This window comes from Lissotriton vulgaris, chromosome 8, assembly GCF_964263255.1.
Source record: "Lissotriton vulgaris chromosome 8, aLisVul1.2, whole genome shotgun sequence".
Lineage (NCBI taxonomy): Eukaryota > Metazoa > Chordata > Amphibia > Caudata > Salamandridae > Lissotriton > Lissotriton vulgaris.
The window spans coordinates 767,706,780-767,723,361 of record NC_141696.1 but is presented as its reverse complement, the minus strand read 5'-3'; positions in this window follow the sequence as shown (position 1 = coordinate 767,723,361).

The following is a 16,582-nucleotide window of genomic DNA, read 5'->3' as shown; positions in this document are numbered from 1 at the left end:
ATTACCATGTAACATGTCAGTTACCATAGTAACCAAACTCTGCTACCAAGAAATTGATCCAGCGCTCCTATAGAAACCTACCTAATATCTCAATACTCACCATTATATATAAAACACTTAAACAGGCCCATAACACCAAATGAGACAATTATTGAGCAACTGAATCATGTGATTTGATTTATATTCTATTCACATATTTTTTACACTATATGTACAACTGCAGTTTTATTCTTCATTACCATGATATATAAACATCATTTTATTAAATCAAACCACTATGGTTGATGGATCAACTAATGGAAACTAGACCATAAATAAACAAGACCAGCTTGTCAATTAAAATCTAATTTTATTAGCTTTATTTAATCAAAATAAGAGCATTATAGGTTTAACATCTTTATTTTATGAGCAAATATGAAAGTAGCATTTTAATAAGGAAGTGAAAATTAGAACTGACATTTCAAAGTTAACTCAGAATAAAAATAATTAATAAAATAACGGTTTCCTTTCCCTGAACCTATTTCCCTGTCTCAATCTGTCTACACCTAGAAAGGAATATAACATTATAAATCAGCTGGTATCCTTACATGCGCCAAAGGTCCATCAGCGTAACGCACACCATTCAGGAGTCGGCAAGTAAGAGTTTTTTCTCCACTCATGATGTCATCATTTATACCTTTCTCTCTAGCTAAACTTTCTACATTTTACATTCTTTCACAAGAATCTGCATTTCCCATTGGCTGTTCGGTGTCAGACCATGATTAAGTCATCCAACTTTTGTCCAAAATCCGGGCTTCATATAAGGCCCATTGTCCTTTCAATTCTGCATCCTCGATTTCCTCAAGAATGATACAATTTTTTCAAGTTCAGGACATTTACTTCTACTTCCTGGCCTTGGCCACCATATCGTTTTACTGTCCTTGGCTAGCCTCCGTGAACACGCTCATCTCAACCAAGAAAATCGCTCTTTATTTTATAACAGCTTCTCAGCCAAATTCTTCACAGCTGCGCATGTGCGAAAATCACTCTGGACAAGCTTTCGTGTCTGTAGCTCTGTCAGCCATGTTTCTCAGAGCCAACTTTTAGGCCTCACTTCGGAAACTATTATTTAAACAAACACAAGACATCAAGTAATTAAAGAATTGAGGCCCATTCTGTTACCCTCCCCCTTTGCTAATTAACACAGTTAATTATGTTACCTAGCTTAGCACACAAAGCAGCATCATATTTACCAATCCTTTTCGAAAGTCAGGAACTCTTAAAGCTTTTATCACAAAAGACATAACATAAGCACATAAAAAAAGCACATGCCATTAGTTAAACAGCCGCATTTATTACTGACAAAGACAATAGACAAGGTTACTTTATTAATTTTTCTTTGCATTTGCAACAATAAGCTTATTAGACCCGTGTGTAATTCAAGGGTGCATCTTTTAAAACTAAGTTGATTAATAATTTCACCACAAACTTGTTAATCTTCTTACTTTTATTAGGAGAGGTTAACTTCGCAAGTTTGAACAAAATGTTGTTCTTTACCTTGCTCCATCACCAGAAAATATGGTGATTTGTCTGGCTGTGCTCTAATTTCAGATAAGACTCAAGTCTTAAATATAGGTAAACACCCCACCCGAGAATCATGATTCCTAACAATGTGCTACATATCTTGGAGTTCAGATTACACCCAATACTGCTGACATTTTCACTCTCAATTGAACCTCATTGATAAATAATGTTGCTCAACTTATTACGAAATGTAAAAATCTACTCATTGGAATCCAAGGCCAAGGTAATGTTATTAAGATATTAGCTGTGACAAACATTTTGGAATTGTTTTCTGCTTTACACATCTGGATCCCTAATTCCTATTTTGGTAAATGGGTAAAATATGGTCCCAATGTTATGCCAAGAGTTTTGCAAGTTGTCTGCCTCTCCCTAAATACTTGGAGTGGGGATCTTTACTGCAAGCTAGCACCACTCCAACATGTAATATTATGATGGGGCATGAATAGTCTAACTTTATGCTTTTAATATGGTCCTAAAAAATTAAGATTGTATACAGGGTGTAAAGTCACTAAAGTGCACTGCTTTTTAGGTGGATGTGCATAGACACAATCAGAGTGTCAACAAAGTGAAGAAAACAAATGCCTGAAGTAGTCTGATCCACTGCCCCATTCTGTATGGTGATGTGGGTGGAAGCAAATTATGAATGACACTTAAACAGACCTATAGAGGAAGAGGGCTTAACAAATGACCCTATACATGTAAATATATACATATGCACTTTTATTGTTAACGTTTGGAAAAAAATAGAATGGCAATACAGCTAAAACTGTCGTAACTGTCTTTTGTCTGGCCCTTAAAATTTGCAGGGGTTTGCAGGGGCCTATTTACAAGTCCCTTCACCACTTTTGCTTCACTTTCTCTATGTTAAAAGTGGCGCAAAAGTGAACCAAGGAGCTTGCAAATAAGCCCTGCAGTCTTTTTCTTCCAGTTATTGCTGCTCTGAGTTCAGGTTGCCAGCACCACTTGTTTTAGACCTAATAACATAGCTCGTGACATGAGCCATGTTATTAGGTAGTCAAAAATAATGTCATTCTCACTGCAGAATGAAGTCCTTTTAATCAGGCAAATTCGAAAGAAAAACTCTGAGTCTAGGTAATTTTAAGAAGAAGTCTATCAGTGGTACACCCGGTTACCGTTCAACAATTGTCTGTAATGCATTGACCACTTCAGTTGAGAATACATAGTGTCTTGTTCCTCAGCCTTTCTGAACATGACACTTTAAATTCTTAGAAAAATAAGTACTTATTTAATTTCTTATGGGATTTACTGTGCCTCTAAAAACTAGCAATGTATTTTCAGTTTGTGAACCGATATATGGTATCAATCTTTTAAGGTCCAATGGAGTTGGTATCCTTACAGAATTTCTGGAAAGGGCACCATTGCATAATATACATTTTACTGCATTCACATGCAAATGACAGTAAAGACTAGTTGAAATATGGGGGAGCAGAACAGTATCGATCGCAGCCCTTGCGAACTCCAGGAAATAGATCCTCCAATAGGGAGACAATGGCTATTCCTCCTGTTCTCTCCATGGTGCAATTCACAGTGGACTATAGGTACTTAGAAAATACTCCCTTTGAGCATGTGAAGGCACTACCCTGCGTCAAATAGGATGTGTTCCTTTCTATTACCTCCAGAGTTTGAAAAGGAGTGAAAGTAAATGGTTGGAGTGTCACAGAGCCGAGACCCTCTAATGATAAAAATTGGTCAAAACACATGTTACTTCCAATACCTTGCACTTCTTTCAACTGACCCCTTCCAGATCATATAAGTAAAAAACAGTATAAATCATATTTCCCCACAATCATGTTCACACCTTAACAGTCCTAATACTTCACTCTTATGAGCTACGCAAAGTGGCTGGTTGAGGTGTATAAAGAGCCCCTTTCTTTTGTAGGCAGACTGGGATTGCTGATCCCAAATCTTTCTATATGGTTGACTATCAGTTTCTTTTCCAAGTACGCTTAGGGCAAAACATGAGCTCTATTTTTAGACATTTTTATGCCCACCTTTTCCTATCTTAACTCTTTTCTCAAGTGCGGCAAATAATCCTTTTACAGCTCTTTCACATATGGAATAAGTAATCTTCTAACCCTTGACCTTCAGGGTTAGAGTAATATTAACAGAAGTTGAAGGTTTAATCTCAACGAATATAATTATGTCACCAAAGGTTCTCTTGCATCTTGATTCATTCAAGAATCTCACTGAGTGATTCAGAAGGCTTCTATGATGATGAGGAAGCAGTGACTTTCCCAATTATTCTTTTTCCTGGACTGGCGGACAATGCATGGCTCTCAAGAAGAAAGCCATTTTGTTCTGTACGTCCTTCTGGGGCAAACTTGAAGTAAGGTCTTCCCAACCACGATGCTACTGACAACAGCAAACACAATAACTGACAAGTCTTGAGCAGAGTCTCCTTTTATTGATAGGCTCTGGCCAAAATGGCCACCATACACATGCTTCCCCCAAATCTCACAAGAGTTTCAGAATACTATCCCAAGAGTTCAATGTTCTTAAAGAGTGTGAACATGCCTCTGGGGTTGTATGACTTTACAACGCATTCCGTTGTAACGCATGCCTTTACCACGCATGCGTTACAACGCGAATGCCATCACCACGCACATCCTTTACCATGAAAATGCCTTTTACACGCATACATTTACAACGATTTTCGTTGTTAAACTATGCATGTTAATGGCATTTTTCATGTTAAAGGATATCACCCTAAGAATGTACCCTTTAAATTTACCCCTGCGCGACACCACCCCCTTACTCCTCCTTACCACTCCTCTCCTTGATCTTCCAAGGTGACGTTGCACATCGTTAAGAGGAAACTGAAGTGTCTTTCTGTTTAGTCTAATGACGCGGATTACCTTCACATCTTTTTCTTTAAACAACGGAATTTTTTTTAACCCACACTTTTTTTTTTTACTGTAGCACACATGCCTTTACTATGTATCTCATAGTAAATGTATGCGTGGTAAAGGTTATTTGTTGTAACCACGCATGCATTGTAATGCATGTGTGGTTATGGGTATGCGTGGAAATTGCCAGGTTGTAGTGGCCGTTTCCTGCCTCTGGCATCCTCGATAGTTGACAGAAGTTTAATGTGTTCTTGTTTCAGGTACAAGTTTTTAAAATTAACTTTCTAGAAACATTGCTTTGGACACAAATTCAGGATAGCGGGTCACCAAAAACACTGTTTCAGGCCTCACCTTTTTCTTATGCAGGGGCAGCAAAATGCTCCCAGAAGGTGTTGAGTATTCTTTAAACAATGACGATGACGTATGTCACAATGGCGCAGTGTAGCACCTGTTTGAGGAGTACCTAAGGTCCTGACACTATGCTGCTTGGCGAATCAAATGTATGTATGATAATGTTCAAATTGACCTCTGATCCTAAAATATAAATGTTCACTAAATGTGGTACCAACCAGATATATAAAATCATAAAGTGTCCTATATTAGTTGCCTAATGTTTTCTGAGTATCTAGCCTAGAAAGGTACCCCTTTGCTTTATTTTCAAAAGGTATACCTGTATTGTGTTTCTGCATACTCTTATGCTGAATGTTTAGCTGTATATTATATTTTAAATGTTGCAATTTTAATGTAAATCATAAAAATTATTATAGTCACACTTACTCTGGTGAGGTAAAATAAAAAGTACTGTGTGGAAGGTCTATCAAAGGACGAAGGGAAAGAGTACAAAAAGTGAAGCTGAATGTTTCACAATGGGCCAACAACGCAGGACCGGGCTTGAACACAGGGTAGACAGAAGAAGGAAGAAGAATTTCGGTGTTAAGAGATCCCTTTTTTGCAGACATTCAAAGTTTGATGAGTAAAGGTTTTGTGAAAAAGAAAAATTATTTGAAGAGGTACGTTTCAGAAGCAATGTGTTTTTCAGAGATACATTAAAGAACATCATGTATGTCATATTTGCTAATTACTTGGCCCAATGTAATATATTTCTGCAATGTTCATATTAAAAAGGGTAATTACTACTTAAACTAGTTTCATTGTTAATAAGGAGTAAATTGTGGAAAGAAAATACGACCATAAAGCATGTTGCCAGGAAGGTTAACCAATTTAACGTTCCTATAGAAAATAAGTTTACATTTTCTATACTCTAAATTTCCTATAAAAATAGGCTTACATTTCCTAAGCTATAGAGAGATATGGCATTTTTTAAGGAAAACAAGTTCTCGAAGAAATCACATTTAGGCAGGAAAATCCAAAGGGATAAGTATCATGTTTTGAAAATCGATTGACATACAAACTGCTGATGTAAGGACAAATAAAGAGGTTTAGAATTGGAACAGTAGGGGCGTGGCTTGACCGCCAAAGCAACATGGCGGACCCGATGTGATCTCCGCTCTGGCGCAGGACTCCGTTGCACTATTCAAGCCTCATTTGACCGCTGTTTCCAAAACAGGTGGCGGTCGCGAAGGTGAAGGTGCGGTGAGTCTTTGTGTGAGTTTTGGAGTGCTTCTTTTCAATTGTGGAAGTATAGGAAAACAAGGGTACCCCAATAAGCAAACCTGGCATTGTAATATGTTTACAAAAACAGTGGTTCAGGGTTGGCCTTACTAGGTCCGGAGTTACTGCCCTGACGGGGCGGTGTACAATCAATTTAGAATGAGCATTTAAACATGGAGGGAGCGAGGGTGTAGGGAGACATGTAGGATATATTTAGAGATGATAACTTTCAGGGTCTCACAATATTATCAGGTGCTCACATAAGTGACAGGGTGTGTATTTGTGAAAAAGTTAATGTGCTCTAAAAAACATAACATCACAGGTACAACAGAAAAAGGAAATCCGTCTAAATATGTACAGGGAAAAGGGGGTTCCTGCTGCTAGGGGTTGTCAACGACGTTTCGATCTTTTAATTAGTTAAGATCATCTTCAGGACAAGGGGGTGAGCAATCTGAAACTGAATTATAGTAAGTATAATTACAATTTGCCACAACAGTTATGTCAATATGTGCTCCCAAGGGATTGCAATGTTCCAAACCGAGTATTGCAATTTATTTTGAACACCCAGTGTTTAAGACTAGGCACTGATGTGAAAGATTAAAGTTTGATAAGCAACACTTACTTCGACTGTGGGTCTTTGGGAAAAGGAAAGAGTCAGGATGCCCTTATGTTAATTACAGTTGTGTCTAATGAGCATAAGTCGGTTAAGGCCTCTTACTGGTAGGGAGAGCGACAGGCATCTTGGATCTACGGGTGGTCGTCAGGTGGTTTTGCGATTAATGTGCGCGAGTACAATCCTTGTGTTGGGATGCCGCGGTTGGTAAAAGCGTAATTGTAATAAACCACAAATGGGGTATTGGATTTGTCTTAGGGAATATAGTAGTCTTACAATGTGAACGAGACTTGATTGTGCGAGCTAGCAGGATCTGTATGGCTGGTGAAGTCTCTGGCGCCGTTCCTTGGGTCGAGAAAACACAATTAGCGTGATGCGGGACTGAGCTTGTGGTGGGGTAGTAGTGGGTCAGTGAGCGTTTCTACTTACTCAGAGAGCTGAGACGTGACTAGAATGGGCCTATGCTAGCCCTGTCTTATTATCTGGACATCAGCGCTGGGTGGGGGTAGAAAGAATTTGTTAGATATAGAAAAGCCATGGAGACAAGGCTGCAAATTAGCTGACCCGGGAGGGAAATCAGCTAAAAATATGGGAAGTCTCTCAGGTACTGCACATTATTACTAATAAAGAGAAAAAAAACTTTGATCATATCATAACGTAATTGGCATTCGTGGTCGGAACATTATGCAGTCTCCTCAAGGTCACAATTCTCACAACCGGCCAGAAAGCCGGGAACTATTTGGTGAAGCGGGAAAATAAAGCTTGGTACATGACCTAAACAAGGATTGAAGTAAGACAATTATTAGCGGTGAAAATAACCAGATGGTACAGGGATCGCGCATTCTACTTACTGATTTCTATGGTAACTGCTGATTCCGAAATCTGTAATGAGGGATATCTCTATTAGATATACTGTAAAAATGGTCATATCATTTAGAAGGGGGAGGAACCATAGCACTTGGTGACTTACTAATTCGGGGGGGTCCAGAGCAGATTAGTGGCTTCCCGTCTGGCGTGCTGTCTTCACTTTGCTGTTGCCGTAATAGGAAGGGCGGCTTAAGTGTGGAAACCACTAATAGGACAGCACGTAGTGTTGCAGAATTGGGCATGCGCAGATTGCTTCAACCATGTCTGGTTGCTTGCAGGGTCGCACTGGTAGATGCAAGGGACCTGTGGTTAGAATTGTGTGCACTAAGTATGGAAGTGTGTGCGTCCAGGCAGCTAATTCTAATGTGATGGGGCGGTATTGTCCTCAAAAGTTAGTATGGGGAGAGGTAAATCAAGTTTCTGTAATTAGTGGAAGAAACGCATATGTGGTCAAAGGACGAGGTTACTAAGGACATCTTGGCAACTCAGCAGCATACTTGAGGAGCTAGAGGGGGTCTCTAAAGGAGAAGCTAAGTCAAGGGGGTGCAGGAGCATAAGACGCTTGCGGCACAGTGACATATACATATTGAAACGGCACAGTGACATATAAAGGTAGAGATCAACATTGAAGGGTACCAGCGGCCTGAGTTGGGCCACAGCAGGCACTACTGGGGAAAAGGGGGCGCAATGATAAAGTGCTCAAGTTATACACTCGAATTCCATTCATCAAAAGAGTTCAGGCCATTCTCAATAGTTTTACAGTTGAATATCCATTTGCACTCCGAGCGGTTAAGATTGGTTTGATGATTTCCTCCTTTGGTGTTGGGTTGGGGGTTGTCTATCACCTGCCAGGTGAAGTAATTTTCGGAATGTCCTAATGCCAGAAAATGTTCCACAAGTGGCGCTGTGAGGACTTTGCAGCGGATCCTGCTTTTATGTTGCGAGATTCTGGCCTTGACTTGTTGTGTTGTTTGTCCAATGTAGCGTAGGTTGCATGGGCATACACTGCAGTAAATCATGTTTTTGGAGCTGCAATTTGTAAAAGCTTTCAAAACATGCTAACAGTTATCATATTCAAAGACTTTTGTGTTTGTTGTGGACTCGCATGCCATGCAGTGGTTACATTTGCAGTGTCCAACTAACGGTGGAAGATTGAAATATGACTGGATGGAGTTGTCTTTTCTATTGGGTGTTCATGCCCTTACTAGATGGTCTTTTATGTTGTGACCACGTTTAAATGAGAAAAGGGGAACTCCTGTGTTGAACTCTAGGGGATCTAGGACAGACCAATGTTTTTTTACTAACTTAGTCAGTTTATTGCTTACTGTGCTGTATGTAGTGACACATTTCATACGGGAAAAAGGTTTTTTCTCACGTGTTTGTAGCAAATATTCGCGGTGAGAGTACCAGGCTCTTTCCATGGCGCGTTTGACAAGTCTTCTGGGGTAGCCTCTAGCTGTCAGTTTTTTGCGCAGTACCTCTACTTTCTGAAAAAATCTTCTTTGAATTTGAAGTTGCGCCTAATCCTAGGGAATTGTCCATAGGGTAGGCCATCCCTGAATGCCCTAGGGTGTGTGCTGTGATATTCTAGTAGGGTGTTTCTCTCAGTTGGCTTTCTAAAGAGGGTAGTGTACAGCTCGCCCGAGATCATTAGGACATCTTCAATGTACCTACGCCATACACATATTTTACAACGGTATGGGTTTGATGTGTTCAGAATGATATTGGATTCCATGTCATCTACAAAAAAAATTGGGGGCAAAAATCGCCTTTGCAGTCTGTAGTGGTGTCTTCAAAAAGGAAGTATCTCTTTACAAGAAATTTCCGATGCTTTCAAATCCCTGAAAAAATCTAAATCTCCAGCTCCTGATGGCTTTTCAGTTGAATTATTCTTAACCTTTTTCTCAATTTGTGCCTCTAAATTATTTGAACGTTTTAATTCATTCCTAACCATCTCTCAAGCCTGTAGTTCGTTTTTAGAGGCCCTTATTATTGTTATCCCGAAACCTGACAAAGATTCCTCTTTTTGCAAAAAATGTTTGCCCCATATCTCTATTCAATTATGATTGTAAAATGTTTGCAAAGATTTTGGCATCACGTTTGGAGAAAATTATTCCTTTCCTTATTAACCCAGACCGAGCTGGTTTTGTCAAGGGACGATTGGCTTCTGATAATGCCAGAATATTTTCCAATGTCCCAACCCTTGGAGGAAAATATCCCCTCCCCTTGCTGCTCTCTCTTTAGATGCTGAAAAAGCTTTTGATCGAATAAATTGGGAATTCATGATACATGCTTTACCATGGTCTGGTTTTGGCCCAAAGTGTATTACATATGTCAAATTAGTATATACTGCTCCAAAAGCATGTGTTTTTATTAACGGTTTCTTCTCCCCATATTTCTGTCTGCAAAGAGGTACACGACAGGGGTGCCCCCTCTCCCCATTATTTTTTTTATGTTTTAAACCCTTCCTCGAAAGTATTAGAAACAACCCCCTTATTACTGGCTTTAAATTGAAATGTCATCAAATTAAACTTTCTGCATATGCAGACGATATCCTTAACTATATGTCAGATCCTATCTCTTCACTACCACCCTTTTTACAGGAAATGTCATTATTCTCTAAAGTCTCAGGTCATAAACTACATTTCTCCAAGACTGAGATTTTACATCTCAATTCATTATCTTATCAGCATATGTTTGATTTAACCAGTTTTACATGGTGCCTCCAAAAATCTAATATTTAGGAACATGGTTCTCATCTAACATTCATGAAACATTAGCCCACAATTTTACTGCCCTAAAAGTTAAAATTACTAATCTATTGTCTTCTTGGTCCCCATTATTTTAATCTTGGAGGGGCAGACTTGATACGAATAAAATGATGATTGTACCTCAGATACTATTCATACTTTCAAAGTTACAATTCAAAATCCCTAATTATTATTTAATACAGATTAATTCTATATGTAATAAATTTCTATGGAATAATAAGCATGCATGTATTGCCTTTTCTAAGTTGATTCATCCTAAAACTGAAGGTGGTGTTCTATTTCCTGATTTTAGATTGTATCATAAAGCTTTATTAATTCGTCAATTTTATGCTATGTCTGAAGATTATCAAGATTTACCTAGGCCTTCTTGTGTTACTGTTGAATGTTCAATTTTGAAATACTCGCAACACCTTTTACATACTCTTTTCTTTAAGGAATTTGACAAATATCAATCTTTCCTAGCCTCTTCAATTTGGTTTAATAAATATATTACATTTTGTCACAAATGATTCTACTACAAACACTGTAGAGTAAAGGGCCTCTCTCATGTTAATCAACTGATCGTTAACAGTTCGATTCTGACCTTTCATCAATTGCAAGAGAAATGTAATCTTCCTGACTCATGTATTCAACAATACAACATTTTAGCTCCAGCCCTCCAGTCCTGTTTACAAAAATCCACATCCAACCCAGTACCAGTTTCATTCACACCTGATTCACCCCTATACCAAGTCTCCACTGACACTGTTCCAAGTGCTTCCTTTATATATAAAAATCTATCTATAACTACTTCCACACAGAACAAATATATTATTGAGTTAGAATGGGAACCATATTTATCCTTAACACTGTCTATTCCTCACTGGGACAAAGTGTGACAAAAACCTTTTAAGACATTCAAGGCTGCCAATATCACATAGTCCCTCTATTTTATTTTTAATAGAGTCATTATTACTCCCTCGCTCCTTCATAAATTGAATCAATCCATTTAATCATCCTGTTGGTCATATTCTACTACTGAAGGATCTTTGATACATTTATTTTCCTACTGTCCTAAAGTTCTTGCTTTTTGGAGAGCTGTTTGGTCAAAATGTCTTTCAATTTTTTCATATGACGTTCAATTCAACACCCATAATATTTTTGTAGGTAGTTTGTCACCTAATTTTGACCACATAGTCTCCAAATCTATTTTATTTGATTTGTTAATTGCTGTTGCTTTTAAGGTAATACTAATTTGTTGGAAAGACAATTCTAAAGTATCCTTTTTACTATGGTGTAATTTAATATGTGATGAACACAGAATTGCCTCGGTATCCTCCTCATCTATCCATTTAAAGATTAAATCTGATCTGTTATGGATGCCATTCACGACATATCTGTCTTCAAGCTCACCTTTCTCATAATCCTCTCTTATTTTTAGTTACTTGTTTCGCTTTTCCTCTCTTTTCTTTATTCCCTTTTCTGTACTGTTTCTTTCTCTTTGATAATCCTCCCCCTCTTACCTCTTTTCTTTTTATAATAAATATAACTAATATATTATACTCTCACCTATTTATATAAGGACACAGCTTTTGACTACAAAGTTCAGTTTTATAATTGTTCTGTTTTCTCTAGTAGCAATTTTAGGAGTATTAATATATATTTATGCAATCTTTTAATTCCATATACTTCATCTGATTTTGTATAGATTGTATTATTTTACAATTTGTGTTACATTTTTATTCATCTGATCACAATATTATATTTGTATTTATGTGTTCTTTCTCTTAAATAAAAACTATTTAACAAAAAAAACAATTGGAACAGTAGGCATTTGCCACCTCTACTCTATAAAGGCATACCTTGAAGCAATAGGTAGAAATGGACTACTTCTCTGGGGATGTGTCGAGGGGCTTATGCCATATTACCACTGCAGTGGAAGCCATACAGGCAGTGCAAATAGCAAGTTGGGTGGGTGCACAGCATCGTGGTAGTGAGGAGTTATCCATCATCAGCAGCATCTCTTCCACAGATGCATGTGTGCAGAAATGCAGCAGCAGCCACACCCCTGCACCTCAACATGGTGGCACATCTAAAACAGGATGAAGTCACCAAAAACGTTGTGGAGCACCAATTAGGGAGTGCCTATATTTGTTGGTTTATTTGATGTCGGTGCTGTAACCGACTTGCATCAAAACTTCATGTTGTATACATTTATGACAATAACAGAATGTTTTAAATTGTTGTGAAACATTTGACATTAAAGGCATATTTACTTTGAGAAATCAATCAAGTGTGGTACCATTGTTTTACATTTTGTAGAATTAAATGTGACTTATCTTGAGAAGTAATGTGTGGTAATATGGCCCCCCCTGCACCTTCTCCCCTCCACTGCTCTGCTCTCCACTGTTGGCTGCTGAACAGGTGGACCAGGATCTTCATCCTCTGAATCAGATTGAGACACATCAATGTGTAGGCTTCTCCTGCAGGCAACATTGTGTAGAATGACACATGTTGCTAGAATCTTGAAGCAATTTCTGATACATTTGTACGGTACTTCAACTCTTATGTAGGCAAGGAAAACATGATTTAAGTAGGCCAAATGTCTACTCTATCACAGTCCTGGTGCAACAATGTGCAGTGTCTCATCATCTTTCATTTTGGGTGGAGGAAGAAAGGTAGGATGATAGAATCCAGGGATGTAGAGCATGCATACTATCACCTGAAAACACACACATTAGTGAGAGACAACATACATTTCTGAGGATTGGGCAATAACATACCAGGATTTACATTTACTTTCTGTATCTAATAGGTATTCATCATCAAACTCCCTTTTTGCAACCTTCTGTGTATTCTGCTGTGCCGAAGCATGAAGGAGTCATGGGTGCTCCCTGAATATTGTGAAACAATATCAGTTGTTATATGGTGGGCATTGCAAACCACTTCAGTATTAAGGGAATTAGTATTCGTCAGGTTCCTAAAAAGGTATTCAAGTTGGGATGGAGGACATAAGGGCACATGCGTCCCATCTAAACACCCTAGGACCTGGCGAAGTCTGGCACTCATCTAAAATTGCAATTTGGTACTTTGGATTTCCCAATCATTCCTGGGCAGGTATTTGTGGCAGTGGATGTAGAGAAGCACAGCATCTAGGAATGACCAGAAGAAACACGAAAGTTAAATTTGTGATACCCCTCCTGCAACAGTTACCACATCCTGATGACTGCCAGTGGCTAATAGGTATAACAAGAAAAACACCTGAGCATGAGTGGGGATGGAATTGCTGTGCTGAGTACTGCTTACTAGTGGAGTATTTAAAAGGGCTATTATCTCCAAAATTGCATTGCTTCTTAGCCTGTGTTTGTCACATATTTCTTTCTCTTTTTTGGACAAAAATAGTGAGCTTGACTCTGAAAATCCTCTCTTGTCTCTGCCTCCTCCTCTGCTGAGCAGCCAGTATGATCATCCTTCTTCCTATCACGAAAAAGGGCAGCCATTGTGGAAATCGCTGAAGCATTCTGGGCCTACTTTTATAGTTTGCACCCAGTTACCACCTGCCTTGAATTGGTGGTAAATTGCATGCGCAAACGGGTCCTTTAGCGATTAGTCACCAGCTGTGACTGCCCATGAATTCCAGGTTGCGATTCGCTGTTAGGGATTTCTAAATTGCAACTTGCGATGTCAAAAAAATACCTAGACAGAAATCGGTTGCATCACTATTTTTCATGTGCCAATGGCTTCCGTACATTCAGAAGGGCCTTTTTTTAATTTGCAAACCACTTTGTGACTGAGGGCCATATGTATCAAGTTCATTTTTAGTCACAAGTATTGTGAATCGCAAAAAACAGCGTTTGCGATGAAAAATTCGCTATTCCCAATGTATGAAGCACAATCGCATCGCAAAATGAGAATTCGCTAAAATAGCGATTCCTTACGTTGCGAGACCTTGAATTCTGCGATTTCCCGAGCGATTCCTTATTTTGCGATTACCTCAGTTTGCGAAATTCGCAAATGGGGTAATCGCAAAACAAGGAATCGCTATGGAATGTATGAAGAATTCACAATTAGCGATTACACGAAATTCGCATTTTAAAGAATCACAAATAACACCAAGTAGGAGCAGGTGGTACCCAGCTGCAAACTATATAAGGAGTCCCACAATGCAACAGAGTTTTTTCCACAATGGCTGGGCTTTACGTGATAGCCAGGAGGCTGCAACTCAGAGCTGCTGCAACGAGGAGAAGACGCCAGCAGAGGATATTCCGTGCGCGCACTACCATCTTCCAGCGCACTGAGGAGGACATCCATACACACTACAGTCTGGATGAAGAGTGAATCCTTGATTTAATTGATGAACTCAAACCCTTCCTTGAACATCCCACACGCAGGACACACTCCATCCCCATCCCCACCCACATCCAGGTCCTGTGCTCACTCCACCTCCTGGCATCTGGTAGTTTCCAGGGGGTGATTGCCTCTGTAGGAGGGGTGTCACAGAGTGCACTTTCATGTTTTTTCCAGGCGTTCCTTGATGCTGTGGTACAGAGGCTGCATCACCACTTTAACTTCCCAAGCACCCCACAGGCACTAGACCAGACCAAACATGACTTCTATCAAATAGCCCAATTTCCCCACGTCATCTGATGCATAGATGGGACACACGTTGCAAATGTCCCCCCCTATCAGAATGAGTACGTGTTAAGGAATCGCAAATCCTATCATTCCCTGAACATACAGGTGGTGTGTGATGCCAAACACATCCTCACAGACATTATTGCCAAATACCCTGGCAGCACGCGCAACTCTTTCGTCTTCCGCCACAGTGGGATACACCGTAGACTCACAAGTGGGGAGTTTGGCGAGGGCTATCCACTAGGTAAATGCATTTGAACAGAGGCCACACTTGTTAAGGATAGCATGTGCAGGACAGTGTTTAACCATATTCCTCCCACCCCACAGGTGACAGTGTGTATGCGGTCCGTGACTTCATACTGACGCCCTACCTGAATCTAGCCAATGCAGCGGAGCGGCGGTACAACAGCGCCCACATAACAAGAAGAGGCACCATTAAGAGGACATTTGGGATGCTCAAGAGCAGATTCAGATGCCTACACAAGAGTGGAGGGGCACTACAATACAGCCCACAGACCTGTTGCAAGATAGTCGTAGCACGTGCCATGCTGCATAACATCGCCACCAGGAAAGGCACACCGGTGGAGGTCAGTGAATTTGACTCATTAGATGTGGAGGGGCCAGCTCCAGGACGCATGCCAGCCTGTGTAGTTGGTGCAGCTGCTGGGCGCCAGAGGCGAGATGAGATCACATGCAACTATTTCTAGGTAAGAGAAAATGACACAATGCTAGATATCATTTGTCAGACTGTGTTTTTTATTCCTTAACATCAGGATTATTAACGTCACACAGGCTGAGTGACACACAAGTTCCTGCACAGTGCAAGTCTCCCATCAGAGGCAAGTGTCCATGTGCAGTGGGTAGCTGCACCCATCCTGTGGTCCCATGTACATCTCCTCACAAGCGGCGCTGTCGGGAGGAAGCCCCTGTTTGGGGATGCACAGTGCCCCCCTCACTTGGGCCACTAGGCCTACTGTTATGGCCACTACTGTGCCTATCCATGGTGGGTGGGGGGATGACGCTGCTTCTTCCTGATAGGTGTCCTCATCAGTGGGAGTCAGGACTCCTGGCCCAGTAGTGCGGACTGCCTGCAGCTCATCCACAGCCCTAGTAATTTGGAGCAGGGTCCTTGCCACGTCCTGGCTGTTGTGCGGCACCTCGCGCTGCATGCAGATGCTGTGCCCAGATAAAACATTGGTGGCAGAGGACATGCAGTTAAACGCCCGTGTGTACAAGTCCAGGAGCTGCATCTCCCTGCGCCTAGCTGCACGGTCGGCCCTGAGTTCGGCACAGAGTGCCTCCATGGCACCTGTCATGCCCCTGAAGCCTGCCCTGACTTCCCTGTTGGAGTGACTTTATATTTTTTTGCTTGCAGGCGCTGTACCTGCAACATGTGCAGCTCCAGTCCGCAAAACACAGACCCATCCCCTGGATCTGCAGCACTGTTGGAAGCATGGGACCTGTGCCTGGTTGGGACTACTGGTATTGTATCTGCACGTGGGTGGTTCTGGCTGTGTGGTATCAGTTTTGCCATCGCCATCAGTGTCCTGGCCCTGATCCTCCAAAGGGAAAAGTGGTAGCACAACATTCCTCCTGCGACGCTTGGGGGGGGTTCACTGGGCTAGCCTCGTCCTCAGTTTCATCCTCCTGCGCCGCCGCTGGTCTGGTAGGGGAAT